General features: G+C 36.3%; 1 protein-coding gene across 3 annotated transcripts in view; it reads right to left on the bottom strand.

Annotated features, from left to right (window-relative positions):
* SNX7 (sorting nexin 7) overlaps positions 1 to 25,848 on the bottom strand; it is a 150,585-nt gene that overhangs the window by 82,234 nt on the left and 42,503 nt on the right. The window lies entirely within an intron of this gene.

Here is a 25,848-nt window from a genome sequence, read left to right as displayed (position 1 = left end):
ACCAGAATAAGTAACACAAGATTGTAAGATAGTGAGGGGCGCCTGGGTGGCACAGCGGTTAAGCGTCTGCTTTTGGCTCAGGGAGTGATCCCGGCGTCATGAGATCGAGCCCCACATCAGGCTCTTCTGCTATGAGCCTGCTTCTTCCTCTCCCACTCCCCCTGCTTGTGCTCCCTCTCTCACTGGCTGTCTCTATCTCTGTCGAATAAATAAATAAAATCTTAAAAAAAAAAAAAAGATTGTAAGGTAGTGAAAAAAAAGGGGGGAAGTTTTATATTTAACAGCAAGGCTAATGGGTAATTTCTAGCTTCAGTTATATTCAGCTAGAAATTAGCCACACAATTAAATGAAAACCATTAATACTAAGAGCTCAGGCAAACAAAACAAAGCCTTAGTCCAATTGTGACTCCCTACTATAATACCAGTAACAGCAAGGAGAATAATAACCATTTACTGCACTTCTGCCATGGGCCATTGCATTAAGCTATATACTTTACATATATTATTTCATTTAATCTGCATAATAATGTTACAAATTTGGTATTATTATCTTCCTTTTACAAGTTAGGAAACCAGGAGAAAAAAATGAGAGATCACACACTTTTTGTGGCATTATAGAGATTTAAACCACAGTCTGCTTAAGTCAAAGCCCATGTTTTTTCCAGACTGACTACATGGCACCAAGCTAGCTTGCCTGTGGCTTTCGAGGTTGGACTGATCCAGCTTTAACTCAAGGAGTTTGTAATCTATTAGAATATATGTATGCAAAAATGAAATAAAAACCCTAGACTATAAGATGAAGCAGAATATGATATATACCAAAATGGAGGAAAAAATTAAAAGTGATATAGGAGGACACGGAATGGGATTATTTCTGATTGGAGCAGGGGACATTTTGACCGTCAATTCTGTAGGCAGAGACTGGGAAAGAAGCACCTGGATGAAGGTAAGGCATAGACAAAACCACAGAGGTGGCATGCTACAGACTGTGATAACACAATGGCTAAGAGGTAGGTTTGGAGTCTGGAGGTAGACAAGCGGAAATGAGAAATGGCGCTGGACAGGCTGATTGAAGATTCACTGTTTGAGGGTATAAATGATATTACGCATGAAATGGATTCTTCAGGAAATGGTAAATCACTAAAAGTTTTTGACGAGGACAGAGCTGTATTTCCTAAGTCAGAGATACACAGGGATGGTTAAAGAGAAAGGAAGAAGAGGAAAAAAGGAAACCAGCTAACCTGCGTTGCCATCATGAAAAAAACAATGATAAGGAGGATCTGCTTCATCCCCACTCGCTCACTCATCCAGCAGCATTCATTCAGCATCCATCTAGTCTGTGTTAGGATCTAAGATAAAGGGTATCTAAGACTGCAGTATAGAAAGACCCAGAACTCACCTTCTCCCATGGCCACACCAAATCTACACCTCTATATAGAGCAATTTCTCCTGAAGAACTGAGGGCTGATCGAACAGCCAGACAAAAATATCACAAAAAAGGAAAATTACAGGCCAATATCCCTGAAGAATATAGATGTAATAATCCTTAACAAAATATTAGTAAAACAAATTCAAAAGTACATTAAAAGGATCATTTACCATGATAAAGTGGGATTTACTCCAGGGATGCAAGACTGGTTTAACATCTGCAAATCAACACCACATTAAAGAGACAAAGGATAAAAATCTTATGATGACCTCAATAGATGCAGAAAAAGCATTTGACAAAATTAGGCATCCATTTCTGATAAAAACTTTCAACAAAGTAGATATAGAAGGAATGTATCTCAACATAATAAAGGCTGTATATGACAAACTCAGAGCTAACATCACATTCAATGGTGAAAAGCTGAAAGCTTTTACTTTAAGATCAGGAATAAGACAAAACTGCCCACTATACCATTTTTATTCAAAATAATATTGTAAGTCCTAGCCACAGTAATTAGGCAAGAAAAAGTAATAAAAAGTATCCAAATTGGACAGAAGTAAAACTGTCACTATTTGTAGGTGATATGCTACCATACATAGAAAACTCTAAAGACTCCACCAAAAAACTATTAGAACTAATAAATAAATTCAGTAAAGTGTCAGGATACAAAATTAATACATAGAAATCAACTGTGTTTCTATACGCTGATAACAGACTATCAGAAAGGGAAATTAAGAAAACAATCCCATTTATAATTGCATCAAAAAGAATAAAATACCGAGGAATAAATTTGACTAAGGAGGTGAAAGACCTGGACACTGAAAATTGTAAGACACTGATGAAAGAAATGAAAGACAACACAAATAAATGTAGAGATAGTCCATGCTCATGGACTGGAAGAATTAATATTATTAAAACGTCCATCCTACTCAAGTCAATCTACAGAGTCCACAAAATCCCCATCAAAATACCAACAGCATTTTTCAAAGAACTAGAACAGATAATTCTAAAATTTGTATGGAACCACAGAAGTCCCCAAACAGTCAAAGCAATCTTGAAAGAAAACAAATAAACAAACAAAAACAAAGCTGGAGGTGTCATGCTCCTTGATTTCAAACTATATTACAAAGCTATAGCAATCAAAACAGTATGAAACGGGCATAAAAAGAGACATAGATCAATGGAATAGAATAGAGAGCCCAGAAATTGGGCCAATTAATATACAACAAAGGAGGCAAGAATATACAATGGGGAAAAGACAGTCTCTTCAATAAACAGTATTGAGGAAACTGGACAGCCAAATGCAAAAGAATGACACTGGACCAGTATCTTATACCACATACAAAAATAAATTCAAAATAGATCAGAGACTTAAATGTAAACTTGAAACTATAAAACTCCTAGAAAGAAATAATAGGCAGTAATGGTCTCTTTAACAATAGTCTTAATGATATTTTTTTTGGACCAGTTTCCTCAGGCAAGAGCAACAAAAGCTAAAATAAACACATGGGACTACATCAAATTAAAAGCTTTTGCACAGTGAAGGGAACTATCAACAAAACAAAAAAGGCAACCTACTGAATTGGAGAAGATATATGCAAATCATATGCCTAACAAGGGGTTACTATCCAAAATATATAAAGAACATACACAATTTAATATAAAAAAAACCAAACAACCTGATTAAAAAATGGACAGAGGACTTGGATAGATATTTTCTCAAAGAAGACATAAAGGGCAACAGGCACATGAAAAGTTGCTCAACATGAGTAGTCATCAGGGAAATTCAAATCAAAACAACGAGGTATGACTTCACGCCTGTCAGAATAGCTATAACCAAAAAGATAAGAAATAACAAGTGTTGGCCAGGATGTGGAGGAAAGGGAACCCTTGAACACTGTTGGTGGGAATGTAAGTTAAAATTAGTGCAGCTACTACGGAAACAAGCATGGAAATTCCTCAAAAAATTCATAATAGAACTGTATAATCCAGCAACTCCACCTCTGAGTATTTACCTGAAGAAAATGAACTCAAAGAGACATATGCACCCCTATGTTCACTGCAACATTATTTACAGTAGCCAAGATATGGATGCAACTCAAGTGTCCATACATAGATGAATGTATAAAGAACATGTGGTGTATATATACAATGGAATATTACTCAGCCACAAAAAGAATGAAATACTGACATCTGTGACAACACAGATGGACCGTGAAGGTATTATGCTAAGTTAAATAAGTCAGATAGAGAGTGACAAATACTGTTGATTTCACTTATATGTGGAACCTGAAAAACAAAACAAACAAAATAGAAACAGATTCACAGATACAGGAAACAAACTGTTGGTTGCCATAGGGGGAGGGGTGGAGGGGTTGAGGGTTGGGTGAAATAGGTGATGATGATTAGAAGGTAGAAACTTGCAGCTATAAAATAAATAAATTATTGGGATGCAATGTACAGCATAGGGAACATTGTCAATAATATTTCAGTAACTTTGTGTGGTGACAAATGATAAGTAACTAGATGTATCATGGGGATTGCTTTGCAATGTATAAAAATATTGTATCACTATGATGTACACCTGAAATAAAGAGGATATTGTATGTCGATCGCACTTCATTAAAAAAAAGAGAAAAAGAACAAAGATGAAGAGTGAAGAAACTGACCTTGCCCTGAAGGACTCATGCCTAAGGAGAGAGATTAAAAAAATCAACCTGATAAAGGAACGTGAAAGGCATTTCAGGTAGAGCAAATAGTGGTTTACAGTCCTAGAAGCATGTTTATACCTGGGAGTATCTGAAAAATTACAGGTGGTTCCTTAAAGTTGGTACCCAGAGTGTGAGCAGGGGAATTGCAAAAGATGGGGAAAGAGAGGCAGGCAGCTGCCAGGTCCCAAAGGGGTTTCCCTTAATAGAGGATAAGTAAAATCACTGAAGGAGGCTGAGGAAAGCAAAGAACCCAGGGGGCGGTAGTAATTGATGCAGGGGTACTGAGATGGGAAAACTTAAATGCTAGGAGACAGAATCAGTAGGTTTTGTCAACTGACAATATGTGGGCATTGGGAGAAAATTCTGTTTTGCTGTGAAGATTAACTGGAAGAAGAGATGGGGTAGGGTGAGATAGGAAATGAAGGCCTGAAGGCGACAGCAATAGTCTTATAGGGTGAGGTACGCGTCTATGTAAACATTCAAAACCACTCAGTTGTATGTAGGGCATCAAACAATTTTTGGAGGTCAACAGGAGTCAAGGTCACACTTAAGCTTTGAAACTTCCAAAGTGACTTTGCTGTAGTAATTTGGGTAGTTTGGGCAAGGAGGGAGGTGACAGAGAAATACCAATTATATGCAAACACAGATGAGTATTTTAAATAACAAAAAATGAGAGCCATATGTTTGTGGAGGAGAAGGAAAACTACAAGGAAAATACCCAGAGAAGTGGTCTGGATCTCAGTGCAGCTGATGTATACTCCTTAGGTTCTGGGCAAACGAGACTTCTCTTTATTATCAAGGTTTTTAACGTGATATTTTAATGATGCTTAAATTGCCTTAGAATTCTTCTAGAACAGAAAACAGTGATGTGGTTCATTTGAAACACCTGTTTCAATAAAATGGCTGCCTAATCCTACCCATTAAAATACACAAATAGATAAATCTGGTTCTATTTTTTTGTCTATATCCTCTTTTGGTTCAATCAATTATTTTGTAGCACTATGCTTTCAAGGTTCTCAGAAAACCGTACAACATTTTACGGATTTGAAGTAATTCAAATGTCCTTTACACTGAATATCCTCATTTCCAGAACATTTCTGTATGTCCAGTGCTCTGCTGCATGTGGGGAGCAAGACATGTACCTGTTACAAGGGAGAGTGACCTGCCTAGTGACAAGATGTTTTTGTGTCTAGATTGACCCAGATTCCACATGTACTGTCCACTGAGGCAGTGTCACTCTGAAGAAGTAACCTTTTGTCTTTCTTCAGTGCCTTAGGGCATTAATACGTTGGTTTGGGCTCCTCCTCTTTTCCTGAATTTTAAAAATTTCATAATCACATGCATGTATAATAGGCTCCTTAATAGTTAAGTTTCCTCATCTGTAATATGAGGAGAAAGAAAGTCCCTACTTAATAGGATTCTTTTGAATACCGTGTTGGTAAAAACCCTGGGACTTAAGCATTTAGCACACGTTAGGGTTAGAGTGGCACTCCAAAGTGACCACAGAAGGACTGGTGTGTCAGGAATGTCCCGAATGAAGTGGCCCGCTCACTCATTTGTACTATCTTAGAGAATCCTTATTAAGGAACCGCATAAAAAAAGGAACAGCAGTCATAGGGAAACGAAGAGACACTTTATCAATAGCTCAGAAAGCTATTAATAAACCCCAATATACCTGAGACTTTGGACAATGCAGCCAGGCCAAAAAGTCTATGTAAGGCCGTTCTTTCAGGCCCGCCTCCAAATCAGAAAAAGCCCAGACATTACCACCATTTTAGGGAACTAGGCTGCCATGTCACTTTAACCAAGGGATATTCGTATCTTATTAATTATGGAATAAAATCCTAAAACAAAAAATGCAAATGGACCTTTTGCTCCCCTGACTCTGAAGCACTCTAGAGTATACTTCCTAGGAACTTACAATACCTGTTCAGCAACTTAAAAAGATCCACCATATTTCCAAACATTTTCTTAGGCCTTTAGTTTTTTTGGCACACTGATTTCATAGAGACAGATTTTAACCTAACATCAGAAAATTCTCTCAATTCTGATACAATTTCATGACGAGACCAATACGGAATACCTTAATCTATGTTTCTCAGATTGGGATTCCTATATCCACATTAATATTCAGGGATGGCCCAGAGAATTGCTAAAGTCATGAATAAACACGGCATAATCTTTTCTGATATTTTATGTGGATAGATACTTTAGGGAGACCATATACAAATATTTTTAAATTAGCACAAACACAAATCTATTATGGAGTAGCAGAACTCAAATGAAACTTTAAAATAGAAGAGCTTAAAAAAATGTTGAGCTTACATTGGCGATTAATGGGTCTCTCTCAGACAACTGGGGTATATGTTTCAACTTTTCTATATCGAAGAAAGTAAACTCTGGTAAAAATGTTTGAATTACACACTACATTAAAATATGTGTTAGAAGCAAATCTGCTTGACTGCTGAACTATATATTTAATAAATAATTAATATACTTTGGCATGATAATTCTAGGGGAGTTAATTGCCATGATTACCAACAATTTTGTCAAAGTATCATTTATAAAAATTACAGATTGAGAAAGCAGCTTCCTTACAGTCTATTTCTCTAGGAATAGCTGCCAGGATGATGGAAGAAAATACCAGTCAAACTTTTTTCAATCACTGTGGTCTATCACTGCTAAATAGTAGTCTGGGGGGATGTCACTGACCTCTCTAAGAATCACCGTAGCTGACTATTCAATCACCCATCTTTCATTGCTTATCTCTTACATTTTAATCTAGAACTAGTGGCAAGTAAACATCCCTTTTCCTCACCGCATCGGGGTCCCCATTTGCAAGTACAGTAGTAAGGACATACAGACAGCACAATTAAAACTTCAGAGTCTCTCCAGTATGATGACTAAGCCCCTAGCCTAATATTGAAACAGCTCTTGAGGGTCTGCTCCAAAAGTGTTACTATAAGAATTTTTTCTTCATTAACAAACAATGGCAATCTCACAAAACTCAGTCCGAGATGGAACAATTTATGAGGTTAGCAAGACCTTGATATAAAAACTGATATTCCTGGCATAAGCAATAGTAATTACATGTCATTCTTTTTCTTTCCCCAGTTTTACTGAGATATAATTGAAAAACCAAATTGTGTATGTTTGAAATATAAAAGATAATGATTTATCATTCTTATTTAGACATATAGGTATAAAAGTCCTAAAACACTGATCAAGCCAAATCGCCAATGGTCAAGTTGAACTTGCCCAGGGATCCAATGATGGTTAAAATGAGAAAAATCTCTTAGTGTAATACACCACAGTAAGTGTATAATGGAGAAAAATCATACACTTATACGAGTAGATGCAGACAACTGTTTAATAAAATTCACCACCCACTTACGAACCAGCTTCTTATCACAGAGAATAAAAATTATCTGAACCTGATTAAAAATATGGGATGAGGGGGAATATAGCAAACATCATTACTAATGAAAAAAATCTTGAAAGCATTTATGGTAGAATCAGGAATAATACAAGAATGTCCCATCACTAATAACATTATAATGCATTTTTTAGCCAGCTCAGTAAGAAATGGAAAAAAAAAGAAATATAAGGTATAATGGTTGACTGTCAAATATCAAGTAAATAAACAAAACTATCAATATGCACCCATGATAGGATTTTCTACATAGTAAATCCCAAAGAATCTACAAATTATTAAAATTAAAACTAATTTACAAGATTGCTGGATATAAGATAAACATGCTCAAGTGAATTACATTTCTATACTCAAGCTGAAAACAAAATTGTAGATTTTTAGATTTGTAATTTAAGATAAATACAAACAAAAAAATAAGGTTCTTAGGAATAAATTCATCACAAAATATAGAAGAACTTTTTGGAAAAGACATTTTTGAACTTTACTGAGAGATATCCAAGAAGACTTGAATAAATGGTGAGTATCTGACAAATCATTCTATTTTACATCTTCTAGCTAGTTCTCTTTCCTCTAATTTCAGCTTCAATGTGTTTCTCAGATAATCCTTTCCAGAAAAGCATTTATGTACAAAGAAGTTTCTTTTGCTATTGTCTATTTCAGTCCACTGTTCATTTCCTTAACATTGATTAGAAATAGCTATTATTTTTATTTCCTATATTGAAATGTAAGTTGTACCATGAGGACTATGTGTCTTTTTGACCATTTTATATCCCCAGTGCTTACACTATGTGGGAATTTGTAGAATGGATGAATGATTTTAGAAAAGTGAAATATTAGTAATGAATCTAGGCTTGTTTCCCTACTGCCTTTCTAATGATTATTTCTTTACACTGTTAAATACCACACAAAATTAAAATGAGCCTGTACATAACCCTAAAGTAGTAGTGCCACCAAAATTTTGAACAAAACAATACAATTTGAGAATAATAGCTATTCTTTCTTAAAAATATCTTCATTGTTTTCTTTTTAAAATGGCTTCTCTATCACTTCCTTTTATGGAAAAAAAATCAACCATTCAGTCTATTTATTCAAATGCTAAAAATTTCTCTTCATCATCAGAAAAGCTGGGAAATTATCATTTCGAAAAGTTCTTGAAAATAATATACCTAAATAAAAAGATTTAGATTGCCACTCCATCAGAAGACAATAGAAAATTCAAAAATCCAATTCTAATCTGACAGCTACGTCTTCTTAACAAGTATTAATTAAATTGCAGGGGAGAGATAAGAGGGCTCTTAACAATAAAATTATATTATTTTCTGATTCGTGAGAGAGGTAAGATGTGTCTGGAGAAATCAGATGCCTGATTATACAATGCTGCTCAGGCACACATATGATTACTAAGTAGTACCTTTTTTATATACTTCGCAATACACACATTTCTTAAAAAGTAGAAACCTTTCTCCCTGAAACCCATTGGCAATTTTGTTATCCAAATGTAACATGCTCAGGAAACACAAGGCATTTTCTAAAAATGTCAGTTTGAGTCACAAACACCCACAAATGTAGTTGACACATCACCTTTCAAGTCAGCATCTCCAGCACCACTAACATCCCTCAAATAAAGAATATAATTTCCTGTAACATTGGAGGAAACAAAGCCAATTATTTAAAGGGTCCTATTTTTTAAAAAATGTCGTGATCTCCTTTGAATCTTCTGCACAACAGAGGCATAGTAAATACACATTGGACTAAAGAGGATTCATTGCTTTCTAGGTGTTTCCATGAGTCTTGCTCATACAAACCTCTTAAAAAGGAATCATGTGTCTCCTTAAAAATTACAAAGAAAGTCACGGTCTTTGACTCTTTAGATATAATAATTTCCTGTGTTTGTTTCTGAAAAGCATAATCTAAGCTTAGAAAAGCAATATGTTATATTATCACTAGGTTTTACTGACGTTAAAAATTATTTCAAAGCAAAATCCAAACATGTCTTTTACAGGCCTTTACAGGCTCTACAATTTTCTGTCAAGAGACTTTTATTTTACTCACTGCTAAACCAAACAATATCTCACATATTATCTCATTTAATTCTCACTTGTAAGGCAAGCATTATTTTTCCCATTTTACCAACCAGAAAAAAGTAAGGTTTTTGAGGTCTCAGTGACTTTTTTTTTGTAACTTCTTCCTGGAACCCGGGTTCACTAACTTGTGATCCAGTCCCAAGCACACTACTCGACTCAAATTGGGCCAGTGAACTTCAGAGCATGAAAAAACAGCTCATAGAGCTACACACAGGAACTTCCATTTTATATGTAATTTTTTCTTTTAATTGACATCCAACATTATATTAGTTTCAGGTGTACAACATAACAATTCGGTATCTGTACATATAGCAAAGTGATCACCACAATAAGTCTAGTTAACATCCATCACCCCTCAGAGTTACACATGTTTTTCCTTGTGATGAGAATTTCTAAGACCTACTCTCTTAGCAACTTTCAAATATTATAATACAATATCATTAACCATAGTTACTGCACTGAACATTATATCCCCATGACTTGTTTTATAACTGGAAGTTTCCATCTCTTGACAACCTTATATTCAACTCTTACTCAATGTTTTTAACTTGCTTCCATAGTTTATAATACAGGTAAAATATGTGAATTTAGTAGTATGAGTTGATAATTTGTGAATTGAAAATGTACATATAGTGGGTGGTGTGCTCAGAAATATTTAAGTGATGAAGCATGTGATCAAAAAGTCTAGTGAGGGGCGCCTGGGTGGCACAGCGGTTGAGCGTCTGCCTTCGGCTCGGGGCGTGATCCCGGCGTTACGGGATTGAGCCCCACATCAGGCTCTTCTGCTATGAGCCTGCTTCTTCCTCTCCCACTCCCCCTGCTTGTGTTCCCTCTCTCGCTGGCTGTCTCTATCTCTGTCGAATAAATAAATAAAATCTTTAAAAAAAAAAAAAAAGTCTAGTGACTACATGTTATCTTTGCTGAAGTACTGTTACATTTCACTTTTATTCAAGTGAATTCTCTTGATGTTTCCTTCAAACATTCATCTCTTTTCCATCTGAATTCCTACCAAACCTAAAACCTCCATTAGATATGACCTTTCCTCTTTGACCCAATCAACCAAATTACCATACCTCAAAAACAGCTCTTGCAACATGTTATAAAACAGAGCTAGCCAATAGAACTTTCTTTAATGACAGAAATGTTCTATTCCGGAGTGTCCAGAAAAGTAGCAATAGCCGTACATGACTAGTGAAATATAGTTGGTTCAACTGAAGAACTGAATTTTAAATTGTACTTAATTTTAACTAATCCAAATGTAAATATGAATAACCACATGTGGCTAGTGGCTACTATCTTGTTCAGCACAGCTCTGAAAAGCTATAACTGGAATAGCAGTTATGTTCAAGTATGTAAGTTAGAGGTTCTCTCCCACAAAGGTATCCTTTAATAAAGCTCTTACTTGTTTTCCTAAAAAGCCTCTTATATTATTGAATATTTTCTGAATTACTTCTTTTTAAAAAAATGATAATAATTTAGAAGAAATTTTAGCATGAAACAAAGTCAGTTAATGGTACTTTTGGATATGTATATCCACTAATAGTCCACTAATGGAATTAGGGTTTTGTTTTGTTTTTTTTGAAGATGACAACACAATAATTATTTCTAGGAAATGACTTATAATTCAAGTGTTTGATTATCATTACAGTAAGTATTTTAAAGTCTACTTCTTAAAAAAACTGCAAATAAACAAAAAGGGCAACGAGTGGAGATAGCCTAGTCCCATCACACATGAAATACATTCTAAAACTTCCATTATTGAAACAGTAAGGTTGTGTGCTTAACCAACAGGCAGATCAAAGGAACATGCAGAAAGTCTTAGAAGAGGCACAAACGAAAACAAAAACTTTCAAAGGTAGTGACTTTCCCAGGTACCATCAAAAATTACTGGGAAAGCATGAATATTCAATAGATAGTTTTGGCACAAGAGGACAGTTATTTAGAAAAGAAGATAGCTGAATGCACACCTCACAGTCATAATCAGAATCAATTCCAACAGCTCAAAGATTCAAACATAAAAAAAAGAAAACGACAAAAGTTAATAGAAGAAACATGAGACAATTCTTTTATTATCCTGAAGTAGGGGAGGCCTTTGTCACATGTACTTTAAAATCCTTTAGAAAAAGATAAATGTGACTTTATAAAAACTCAACATTTCTGCATAACAAAAATCACTCTAAAGAAAATTACAATACAAATGACCAAAAAACCCCAAAACAAACCCTAATAAGATTCCCTAATAAGAATCTTCTAAAAATCAGGGAAAGACCCAGAATTAACAGAGAAAATCTAATGATCAAAAAATAGAGAATCATAAAAAAAAAGAAATCAATTTTACATAAATAAGATGTAATAAATTTAATACAATTAAGCATATAAAAATTCTTAATCCCACTCATCATAATAGAAATGCAAATTAAAACTACTCCTCTTCACTTATCAGATGGGAGCATTCTAGTTTAACACTGACCAACCTAGGGTGGAGGGTACAGGAGTAAACAGGCCATCAAAAACATCCTGGTGAGAATGTAAATAGCTCTCCTGGTGGAAAGCAATTTGGTGGTAATAATAATAACAACATCTACAATAACAACAGCATCTAATTCTATTAACCCTTCCGTTGTACCAGGCACTATTCTAAGTAACTCACATATGTTAACACATTTGGGCCTATGAGCTGGGTACTGTTATTTCTATTCTACAAACTAATAAACTCAGTCAAGGACAAGAAGTTAGCTCACTTGTCCAAGATGCCACATTTAGTAAGGAAATACCAAAACAGAATAGCCTGTGATTCAGAATTTAACCTCTAGGTATTTATTCTATAATCTACTGGTACATTTACAAAATAATTTTGTATTTGGTTATTCACAGAAGTGTTGTTTATAGCAGCAAAAATTAGGAGTAAACAGGCACCTGCAGGAGTCAGATTACATCAATTCTGATACATCCATACAATGGAATACCAGTAGCTGTAAAAGGCCAGTGACTGTAATGCTGTCCAAGATACTGTATTTATAAAGCAAAGTGCTGAAAACTTTATAGCATATTACTACATTCATTAAGGAAAGGGAAATCAGGATGTATATTTGCATTTGTTGTACATCCAAGAAGAAACATCGAAGGCCAGAAAAGTGACTAACAGCAGCATGTAGGTGGTGGGAGTTGGGGGACCTAGGATTTGGGGATGGGAAGAAGACTTTTCATTAAATGTGAGCTTTAAAATTTATAAATTCTGAACCATGTGAAGATATTATCTATTCAAATAAATCATTTTAGTGTTTTTTTTTTTAAACAACATGCTAAGTTCCTATGTTAGAGATCAAAACTATATGTTTTTGGGAGAAATGAAATGCTGAAGTTTCTTATGTCATATAAATGAGTTCTGTAGGGAAATATCACATAAGGATTCAAAAGTAAGGCACAGAAATAGAGTATCTGGGCTCCTTTTTCCTGATTGTTGAACTGTGTGAATATATGACCTTTTCCAATGAAAAGGGACTGTTAGGTAACTCAAAAGAAATGTTGAAGATTCATATGAGTGGAAAAAGGTGGCACTTCTACACTAATATATTATTTAATTTATTGTTAATTCTAATGTTATTTAATATTAGAAACCCCACATTCATACATATATGTGATCTTAAATGTGTATAACTGAGTTAATCTAAATGTTATAACTAAAAATTTGACATTGGACAAAAACCTTGTCTTTTAGGGAGCAATCTTCATTGGCAACCTTGTGTCAGGGGAGCCTTACATTTACATTTCTACACGTGATCGTGATGACCACGTCTGGTGTGTGTGCACACCCTTTCTGCATTCTCATTTATGGACTATGCATAATGTGCCCGGCATTTTCCTGGTGTCAGGTCTGCGCCAGCTCTTTTAATGCATGGAAGATTTGTTTTGAATGCATTTCTCTGTCCTCTTTTTTATTCATTTTAAATTAAAATCTTCTGGATCTGAGGGTCTCCTGGCAGGGCAGAACCTCTGGAAGTTTGTATATTTTGAAAATGCCCCATTGACCCTGAACTCTTACCCTCTCCTCAAGCCACACTGCTATTGAGAACCACTGACACACCTTAGGGAAGAAATTGTGCTCCCTTAATTCATTTCACACCCTCTTTTTACTGAGAGATAAGCAAAGCAGGTCAATTTACTCTAAAATTAATACCATGAAAACTGCCAGTTCACTGTGACAGAATATTTCAAAATCACCACTAATGTTCTGCAGCAGGAATGGCAAATAGAATTTATCACACATGCAAACTCTAACTGATTGATATTAGTTATCTGAAGCATGTTGATAAGCATCTGTTCACATGTTGCCCTGGAATACAGTTTTATATCTAATCCAATCTAATTGGAATACAGTTTATAGCACACTTTCTGGAGTCCTGCGTTGACAACTCCAACATATACAACATTGAGCCAGTAACTTTATGCCTCAGTTTTCACATTTGTAAAATGAGGAAGTAATAGTACCTAGCTCACTGTATTGTGTAAGACATAAATGAGATAGCACATATACAGCACTCTGAAGCTCTGAAAATGCTTAAGAAATGTTAGCTATTACCGTCATCATCATCATCATCAGTTAGTTTTAGCATAACATACAGACCTGGTAAAATAAAATTCCATATAGTAATTCCTTAAAAAAGAATTTCAACTTTCTGAGACTATCAACAACTCTGTATGTTCCAAAGTGTTTTCAAGTTGCAATTTCTAATGTATCATGATTTCTAAATACGATTTTTTTGGAGGGGATAAAAGGAGAAAGCACTAAACACTTAAAATTCCTTTCTGTTTTGATTTTAGTAGAAAACAACTGTTATTGTCTTCAAATTTTCTGGGCTTCTGACCCACCCAACAGAAAAAAAAAAAAAAAGTATTTGCAAGAGCCCAGGGTGTGCAGTGCCAGGTTATAGGTCTAGCTCTGCTGGTAAACTAGCTGTATAACTGGGGGAAAATCACTTAACCTTTCTTTTTTTTTATTTTTTATTTTAATGTTTTTTTATTATATTATGTTAGTCACCATACAGTACCTCCCTGGTTTCTGATGTAAAGTTCGATGATTCATTAGTTGCGTATAACACCCAGTGCACCATGCAGTACGTGCCCTCCTTACACTTAACCTCTATTATTAAAATCTCCACAACGACCACGTTAGTGTATGCCATCATCATCTTCCTACTGTACTGGACTCGGCAGGTCTTGTTTCCCATGCAGGAAACAGAGTGAGCATCTGAAAGTGACTGCAAGTTCTTCCCTTTCCCTTCCTGAACAATCCAGTCCTGAAACTTATTCGGTGGGGCAGAGCAAACCTGGTGTCCATGCTGGTGGAGGAAGGAAGGCAAAGTCATGGTGGCCCAGAGCAGGATAGCAAAGCATTTGCAAGATGAAGAAGTAGTCCCTGCAAAAAGTGGTCTGGAATGGGAAGTAACAGCCCAAGCAGGGTGAAGAGGGTGCCTTGTGGTGGGGGGAGGAGGAGCTGGCATGGGGAAACAGATCCTAGAGTACAAAGATGCTCTTGCATGGGTGTGGCTCATTATGGGGTGCAAAATCCCATGTGGAGTGAGGTACTTAGGAAAGATGACAAGACCTATGTAAGATTAGTTACAAACTGAGGGATTGATCAAATAGGTAGATATGAAGGATAAAGGGAACCTGTTTCTCATTGTCAGAAAGGGAACTACAAATAAGGAAAGAAAGAAAACTAGAGTGAACCCTTATGATACTGAATTTGAACTAGAGACATTAGTATAAATTCTGTTTTTAATATACATAATTGAACAAATAAATATAGATATAAAAATATGTATGTGTGTTATTACACATAGATATATTCCCTATCTTTATCCATTCAGGTCCTGGAATTAGTGATACCTCAAAAGCAACAAACATTTCTAATGCCAAGATACTGTATTCCTTTTTTTAAAAAAAGATTTATTTTTTTGAGAGAAAATGAAAGTAAGAGAGATCACAGAGGGAGAGGGATAAGGAGACTTCCCGCTGAACAGAGAGCCCGAAGCAGGGCTCGATCTCAGGACCCTGAGATCATGAGCTGAGCCCAAGGCAGATGCTTCACTGACTGAGCCACTCAGAAGAAACCTCATGCCAAGATACTGTATTCTAAATATGATTTTTTTCTACTAAAAGTAACCAGGGCTTGTTAGAAAAAGGATTGATTCCAGGGCTGGGACAAGAAAAGTACAAGAGCCTGGAATGTATTCTTATATGAGAAAGAATGGTGGGAGCATGTCAAAAGGGGAAAACAGCAGCTTGAAGATTGCCCTATTAGCCAAATTAGGGGCAATTTGCATATCAAAATACATAGTGATAGTAAGGGACCTACTGACTAACATAGAAACCACACACATACAACACACATACATACACGAATCAACTGGAAGTTTAAAGTATGATAAGGGATGGTATAATTATATAGTCTCAAAGTAGATCTGCACTAAGTGTTTACTACCTATGAAGGGAAAGGAGTGATTTTACAGTGGAGAAGCTGGACAGACTACACCTTCACCAACTGATCGAAGAGGACATTGTCATTAATGAGCCAAAGAAAAATCCTGTGCTACCTGACAAAGATCAATGAAAAGATCACAACATCACTTGAGCAATATTCCTGACAAAGACTGATAATTTAAATCTGATCATAAGGAAAAATCACACAAGTTGGTACTGGAGGTGCTCTGCACAGTAACTGGCCACTGTAATGGTCATGAACATCAAGGAAAGATGAAAGACCTGCTGCAGACTGAAGAAAACGTGTAACTAAATGCTCTCAGTAACATTACAGGACACTGGCAAAATCTGAATGGAGTCTGAGCATTAGATGAAAGTCATGTTTCAATGATAATTTATCAATAGTGCTAGTTGTATGGTGGCTATGTAGGAGAGTGTCCTTGTTTGTAAGAAACATGAACTCTCAAGGAGTCCTGCAATTTACTTTCCAATGGTTTGGGGCAGGGGAAAGATTTTTGAGCTGTACTTACAATTTTTCTGTAAGTCAATTCAAGAATTAAAAAACACCAAACTTAAAAGCACACAACATAGCATCACATCATAAGTCTTCCCTGCTTGGAACTTGTCAGTGGCTCTCCAGGCAACTAGAATAAAACCCAAGACCTCTGTGCTCTTCTCCTGCTTGCTTGTCCTCATCCCCAGCCTTTACCCCTTTGTTTTCTATATTCCAGCTACACTAGCTACAACTAAGCTCCCGGAAGATGCAGAGCTCATTCCCATTTCAGAGCCCTGTATGGAGTCTTCCTAGAACACTTGTATCCAGATCTTGGAATGATTGCTCCTTAACAAAATTCAGCTGTCCTCTCAATGTTACCTTTTCAGAAAGGCCTTCTCTTCCCTTCCTGGTATTCTCTATCATATCGTCCAGTTTTAGTCTCCTCATAATTTATTATTTAATTTAATTTAAATTTACTATTATTAAATGTATTTATAAAATTATAACAGTCATTTATTATATTTATTATTTTTTCCTTTATTTTCAGTATCCCCCAACTAGACTGTAATCACCTTTAAGGATAGGGGCTTTGTCGGTCTCCCTCCCTACAATTTCCCCACAGCCAAGTGCTTGGACAGGGAAGGACCTAATAACTCTTGACTGGTTGACAACCTTGGCCTCGGTTTTCTCATCTACAAAATGGTAATAAACCATTACAGACCTTATAGAATTGTACACTGAATTATATAAGCAAAAGATTAGCACAGTGTCTGGCACACAACAGGTACTAAATAGATGCAAAATATGCGTATACAATGGAAAGCACCAGTTTGGGTCTAGAACTTCTTTGAAGGTTGAATGGTGCTTTGATAGGGTATCTCCCCCTAAATCTACTGCCCTATTGACTATCATTTAATGGAGAGAAAATGCTTCCTTTCCAAAGCCTAGAAATACAACAAATCAAAATGCACTGAAATTTAGTGATACAGCACTGTGCTGGAAGAAAAACTACTGGTTCTATTCTTTGTGGAAATATATATATTTTTTATTTTTAGAAGTGCTATTTAAATGATTCATACTTTAAATAATAGTTTTATAATACCATTATATCTTCCCTAACATATTATTCTTTTATACTTTCTTCCTCTAACTTACCAAAATTTTTACTGACACAAGCTCTAGATTTATAAACATTAATTCATCTTCAAAAAAATTTTCTTCAAAGTAAGCATTATTTCTGCATGTTCATGGATAAAGAATAATTAATGTCTGATTAAGGTCACAAGTTAAGTAAAAGTGAATCAAGCCCTCTCCAGGCTTCAGACTCCCAGTGTGTTATTGCTCTAAGCATAATCAAATATTTATTGAGTGCCCAGGCAGGGCCGGGAGTGAAAGAGATATGTAAGACAGACCCTTAGGACACATTTCTTATTAACAAAGAGTCTAAATTAAAAGGAAATTGAATCTATTTTGAGTTTCTATACGGGACAGCTATTTAAACTATTATATGTATGGTGGGCAGAACTCCACAGACCAAACCACAAATCCACAAGGACACCATAAGTAGAATTTCCTAAATCCTGAGAAGAAATGACTAGAATTTTAAACCACTTCTTTCACTTTCCATTTGTTACTTTTTCTGTTGCAGTTAAGACAGTGGGGGAAAAATGTTCCTAGAGAAAGACACAGAGCTAACAATCTTCCTTTAGAAAACCATGTACAACAATGTTATACTGCCTCTGTTTTTCTACAGTCTTCCATTGTCTCCTTCCTCCTTCTACCCTCACCCACCACAAGCATAAACAAGCCTTATTCATCAAGACTGTAGGTTTATGTGTTCTTTTTTCCCAAAACAGTAAACATTAAGATGTACTACATTCCCTAAGCACATTTCATAGGTAAAAATTTCTGGAAGTAATACAAGTTTGTCACTTCACCTTCAAATAGCTCCTAATTTTCTTGGTAACAGTTAATATGAGCCAGTCAGCATTCAAGTTTGCGTTTACAACAGGCATGCTAGTGTTTGTGGATTCCAAAAAAAAGTGACTAAAACACGGTTTTTCATCACAAATATGTGATAAAAAATGTGTTGATCTTTTAGTTGATTTGAAACACTTAAGTTCTTTTTATTGATTGTTCCATATTAGATTTGAGATGGCTTCAAAAGTTAAACTCTACAACTAGCTTAAACCCAGTAAGTAGATAAAGGCATTAGGGCAAAGGGAAAATAAGAGTAGGGAAAAAACATGGTTAAAGCCAGGGGTGAGGCTGACACACAAAAGACACATTTACTTGCCATGCAGAACTGGATCTGAATTGGGGCTCTTAATAGCCTAGTAACCAATGTAAAGGGTGGGATAGGATCAGGTATAAAACCTGATGTGTATATGCTGAAAAAAAAAAAGGTAATGGCTCAGGAGAAATTAGATCCTATTGCTGATGCTAAGACATAAATGAAACTTTTCTCAAGAGTCCTCATAAATGAAAAATAAAATGTAGTCAGTGCTGTTGATGCTTATCATAAAGGGATTTATGGTTCTCCTTCTTAAAATGTCCTTCATTATAAACCAATGGCATAATACCAAGTACAGTTCAATTAAAATAATCCTATGGAGTCCAAAACACAACTTTTTGATTGTACAAATTCAGGTACATTTTAAAGTATCTATTCAATTACCTAGAGTGACTAGGTGGGGTCACTGGAAACCGTCACTTTTCAGCCAAGCCAACTGCTGCTGCTTTTTTTTTTTTTAATATATATTTTTTTGACACTGTGAAGGTCTGAGAAGCAAAATTATAGCTACCACTTAAACTTTGCTCTAGAAGAATGAAACATCCAATATACACCTCAAAGAAAGCCCTCTAATATTGATTATAAAAATATTTACAATCTAATACTAGTTAAGCACTGGACTAAGAGTTTTCAGATGCTGATTTAACAACACGCTAGGGAAGACATTCCCCACAACTGTTACAGTTGAGGAAATTAAAGCAAGGAGAATGTAAGCAACTTGCCCAAAACTACAAAGGAACACAATGCTGTGGCTGAAATTACATGCAACTCTGCAATTGGGTTTGAGACCTCGTATGAAATACTTTGCAGGGACTGCTCTACATAGAAGTGCCAGGAGCATAAAAATAAAGGTTAGAGGGGGAAAGTAATATGGTACAATTTCAAATGGGGATCCCAGGCTCAAAAGACTCCCATTCATAGGGTGGACATGATGTTTTACCATTGACTCAAATATCCATTAGCTTCCTTTACAAGTTTATATAGATAGGAGTACATGTGTTTTTGCCCCCCCACCACTCAAACCAACGATGCCCTGAATGAGAGGCCTGTCAATGAAGGTATGAAAGGGAGAGGAATTCTAGGCACTGCCAGGGACTTTGTTCTGGGAGGAGAAACGGCTGAGGGCCGTTTTGATTACAGCCTCCCCCACTCTTCTGTCCCTAACTTGCACCCAGCTATGGTACACTACTCCAATATGTGCTACACTGTGTTTTGTGGCACAGATCTATCAGTTGTTTACGCACAATCCATTCTCTACTCCCCTTACTACCACCGGACAGAGCCTTGTTGTTCCTCTGGTATTTGCATCAGGGGTTATATTGTTGGCTTATCTAAGTCAAGACTGATGGCCACATTCCCACTCCAAATAACCCACCCGATCATGGACTTTTCACAACTCTGGCTAATGAGAAATGAGGAAAAGTCTGCTGGCTGGATCCCTTCTAGAATAAATGGATAAAAGGAAATATACAAGAAAAAAGTCCCTTTTCCTTCCACTGGATCGTGCCGTGTCCTTTACTGTTGGATGAGTGTGGCCTATGTACATGTGTGTACCTGTGTGCATGTGAGAGACACAGATGCAAACAGACAAAAAAGAAGTAGAGAGAGGAAACCAGATACTAAGAAATAAGGCCTAGAGAAAGGAATACACCTGTAAAAAGGTCAGGGGAGAGAGGTAAGACAATAAACATCTGAGAAAAGGTAGAGGTGACCTCTGCCCTCCCACACACAAAAAAAGTTATGTCAATACTATTCATTTCCTAGAAGCTTAGAGGAAAGCCAGTCTTGCTTTGTGTAGCATTTAGCACACTATCAAGAACATTTGAAGATTAATAGCCACTATTTGAGGACAAGAGTAAAATACTGGTTCAAAAATAGCAAGTCATACAGAGCAAAGACCAGCCTGAATAAATTTGGTATCTGTTTGCATCTACTGAATGTGGCTATATGCAAATCCAGATCATAATGATCTTATGAAAATGCATTTTTTTTTGCTCACATAAATATACTGCTAAACAGCTACAGCATTATATCTAGATCCAACTCTCAGATTCTATGCACATATTGCTAAATGTCAAATGTATTCATATTCATTTATACTTGAATGCTGCTTTGAGTGGAAAACTATAAATCACCCATTCAAAAATAAAAACAAAAATAAAATGGATATGCAGCATTATTTAGCACCACAGATGAACCTTATTTATCTTGCAGTTAAGCAGCGAAGTGAATAAGCATTTTCAAACAGAAGCTCTGACTCTGAAAACTTAATAACTAAACTGCAAAAACCACAAGTTTCTTCAAATACCTGAATTTTCGTCGTACTCTCAGTTATTGTTATACCTTTATCTCCATAGTCTGAAAGTCTCTTACTTTGAACAGTATCTATTTCATTGAGTATCTTCTTTATTGGAGCACATAATACAACTCTCAGTTTCTCTTGAAATACTTTATTATCTATACTTACCTTAATTATTCTGTATCAAGTTGTTTTTATAAATGCCTTATAAATGGAGAAGTGGTTAAAAAGTTGAATGACCCTAAACAAATCTGTTGAGTTTATTGCATTGGTTCCATCATTTGCCAACCACCCGTCAGAGCACATAAATTTCCTTTCCTTCTCCTCACCAGCTATTCTTTCTCTGGTTTTTAATATTGGAATATGCCATGGCTCAGTTCCATTAAGTCCTGGGACCTCTTTTTTTCCTCATCCATTAGTGACCTCAGCAAATCTCATGGCTTTATATACTATCTGCTAACATCTCTCAAATACGTATCTCCAGCTGGATCCCTGACCTGACCTCTGGATTTTTATATGTAACTCTTAACTCAAAATCTCCACTTGGATATCGGATAGGCACATCAACTTTAAATGTCCAAATCTGATTTCTTCATCTTCCCCATTAATCCTGCCCCTTCTGAAGTCTTCCCCATTTCAATTCATGCCAACTCTTACCTTCCAGTTGCTGACTCCAAAAACCTTGGTATCATCCTTGCCCACTCACAATCCGCAGATGTGCAAATAGGAAACAGCTCTATCTTCACAATATATTTGGAATCTGACCACTTCCTCCCTGGTCCAAGCTTTTATGTCTCAGTGGGATTGTAAGAGCTAGTCTCCAGCTCTGGTGTTCTCCTGTCCCATGCACACACCACATACACACCATCTCTTGTCTTTCCCAACCACAGCAACTGTTTCATAACTTACATCTGATGGTGTTCAACTGTTTGTTCTCTTCCTATTTCACTGAGACCAGATCTCATGATCTGACCCTTCTGACTTCATTTCCTATAACTCTTTCACTTGCTCATTCCACTCCAGCAATGCTAGCCTCCAGGCTTTTTCTGAACCATGCAGGCATATTTACCCTTTTTCACTTACTGACTCTACCTGAAATGCTCTTCTCCCAGATATTCATGTCATTCAAGACCTCACCCCTTTCAGGTTTTACTTAGTCACCTTCTTGGTAAGACCTTCTCTGACCCCCAACTTTAAATTTCACTGCTCCCAAACACTCCCTCTTCTCCACACTTCTCCCTTCTTACCATTACAGGACAATCAACTTAAATTTTAATGAACTAATTGTTTACTATTGTCTCCATCCACTAGAACGAGGCCCTTCTTTTCTGGACTGCTATCCCCCACTGCTTGCAGTAGTGTCTCTCTTATAGTAGGTCCTCAACAACACTTGTCGCCAGGTTTCACTGAATACCTCTACCTTATAGGTCATCTTATGACACAAAGTTGCACATCGTTCATTTTCTCCTCCATTTTATATGCTATAGTTCACTCTACAGAGCCATTCATTATCTGCCCTCCTTGCAAGTTAGAAATGTGAAGAGTCCCTAACAACCGGAAACATTGGCTTCCCTTCATTCTTTAACTGCTATGGATTCTATCTTTCTCCTCCAACTCTCTCAAATTTACTCCCGCCTGTGACACCTCCACTACCTCTTCAGTTCAGGCTCCCCCTGGATCCACACTGCCCGAAGGATCAAGTCTATGCTCTTCATCCTGACAGACAACAAGGCTCCCTTCCTATCTGTGGCCTACTTTTACAGCCACATCTCTTCATCTCCCCTATACCTGCTCCCTACACATCAGCCTCGTTTTCTCAGCTTAGCATGCTTTTTGAGATTTTACTACTTTCCATAATACTGACTATACATGAAATATGCTCCCTGTTCCTCAAGGAACAATTCTGAAGTCATTTTACAGGAGCCATCTCAAATAGTACCTCTACAAAGTCATCAAAATACAGCTAACAACCACTGAATGCTTATTAGGATTCAAGTAATTTACTTTGCATTGTATCATTTAACCCTTAAACAAATCTATTAGAAAGGTTCTAAATAATTTCCCCCCAATTTATACATGATAAAACAAGGCTAAAAGAAGTTAGGAAACATGTCCTAGGGCACAGACTTAATAAGCAGATGAGTTAGGATTGGATCCTACATCTATCTAATTCCAAAGCCTAAATGTCAAAACTCCAAATAAACAGCTGAACCGACCTTCAAATGGGTATTCTGAAAGTCTTTACTGAGTTTAGGTCATTTTAAAATGATGTATTTTATTCCTGTGAGATAAGAACTACAAACCACAAGCTCTAAGAAGCTGCCACGTTACAACTCCCCAGATAATAAAGAATTCACGCTACAGCACTGTTTCAGTTTGCAGGAAAACACATAATTTTTGTAGGCATATTTGTGTGATGAGAAAAAGTAACAATAATGCCATCACTGTCAATTTACAGCATTTACAAAATTATAGGCAAGGTGAAAGTCCAGAACCTTGTTTTTGTATGCCACAAAGCCCACACAACGGTCATCTGATACATCCTAAAAGGACCTCTGGAATGTTACAACTCTGCTAATTTCTACCCAATAATTATAACTCTCCTAGTTTTTGCCTTTCTTGGTAAAGCTTCATTTCATGGACCTTTTCATTATGAGTCGCTTTGCTGCGTTTGCATATAGCATTCCACCCAAAGGTGACTTTGATGGAGCCTCTAACGACAACCCCCGGCAGGTCTCCATAGAAATGGCCCCAGGGTTGTCTCCAAAGTGGCCCTGCTTGAGTTGCCATGGTAAACAACCAGGCTAGATTGCTATATTCAGTTCTCTGCCAGGGTCGCCATGGTGACTGCAAAGGATGGCTCCTTAGAAGGACCTCACAAGGGCGCGTTTCCATGGTGACCCTATCCTGCATATTTCTAAGCAACTTCCCTCCGGTTGTTCTGTGACCAATCATGGCAGGTTCATTTTGAGAGTCACCCTAGAAGGTTTCTCCCAAAGATACCGTCATAACACATAGGGATTTGGAAGTGATGTCTGTAAACAAATAAACTGCTTGAAAAAGTAAATGGTACCATTCATATATCATTAAATTAGTCCCTGTACGTTTTAGGAAGGATCTGTTTTGATGGGTAACAAAAAAAAAAACCCATTTGCAACGTCTGTTAAATGTGTGTGTTTCAAATCTTAATTTAAAATATCTTACAGAGTATAATGCAGATAATTAAAGCTTCGAATTTCTCCAATCTTACAACACAGCAGATAACTAGGTAAAAAATACTTTATAGTGGATATGACACATACACACAAAATGAAATCATAAATACAGATGGATCATTAGGTTATAATGAGGTATCAAGGAAATTTTTATAGAGCAAAAGACAAAATATTTGCAAGTCAAATGAAAAAAAAATGTGTTTTTTTAGTTGAGTTGGGAAAGCCTAGCCATATTTGGGCCCGAGCAATTTTTTCCTGTATTTTTGTGGTTGGAACAATCTCAATTACTCTTCCTTTCAATTTAAAATATGAATATAAACAATTCTGAACAGATGCTTGGTTTTTAAGCCATTTAACTATTCTCCTGAAACTTTAAATTACTGTACTTTATCTAGTATTTAGTCAAGGGCAAATTTTATCTAATTGCTAATTTCAATATCTTTAAAAATTACTTAACAAATAAAAAGAACCCACAGTTCAAACGATACAATTATAATTTCTGTACATGTGCCCATTCTTTTTTGTTCTTTCCAAGTGACTCTTTAAATTTACACACACACACACACACACACACACACTCCTTATTGTGAAGAAAAGGTTAACCTTGGGTTTCCTCTTTTTTCTTCTCATCTTGAGACAATGGCAAACATGATTCTTCCCATTGAGCATTAGTTTTACTGGTTTTACATTTCCCATGATTCTCTCTCAGACGCCATTCTCCTACTCTGTCCACTGCAGTCAACCACTGCCCATTCACCTTCCATCCAGGAGAAAGAACTTGAGTTTGAAAAACAAAAATATTTCAAGGAAGATGAGGATAACTCATAGTCACTTCTTGGTGAAGCCTCGATGTTCCACACAAAGTCTGAATTTGTAGAGACTTCTTGCTTTAAACCTCTATTATGTTTTTTTGAATCAGAGAAATCACTGCAATTTTCATTCGTTCATTTATTCACTAAGTATTTCTTGAGAGCCTACCATTTCTCAGGCACTGTTTTAGGGTCTGAGAACACTTCAGGAATCAAGTAAAAAAATTCCTGCCCCTCAGGTGCTTAGATTATAGACAGGGAGAGAGAGAACGATAGTACAAAGAAAACTAGTAAATACAAAATGACATCTCTTATTAGAAAATGATTAAAGTCAGGAAGAAAATTAAAGCAGAGAAGAGGGAGGGTGACCCCAAGCCAGGATGGGATGGGGGCTATGATAAAATGATTAATGGGGGGGTTTCAAGAACTCCCCATGCACCTGCCATAAGCATACTCAATATTGTACTCAATACTAAACAAAATCCATAACATTAAAAAAGGATCATAGAGTACTCAATAGAAGTTAACCGAAGTAATACTCAAGTTTTCCCACCTTCATACTTGCTCTCTGGGAGGCAGCACAGTCTGAGAAAGGA

Source organism: Ailuropoda melanoleuca, chromosome 2 (genome assembly GCF_002007445.2).
Source record: "Ailuropoda melanoleuca isolate Jingjing chromosome 2, ASM200744v2, whole genome shotgun sequence".
Lineage (NCBI taxonomy): Eukaryota > Metazoa > Chordata > Mammalia > Carnivora > Ursidae > Ailuropoda > Ailuropoda melanoleuca.
This window is presented reverse-complemented; position numbering and strand designations above follow the sequence as displayed.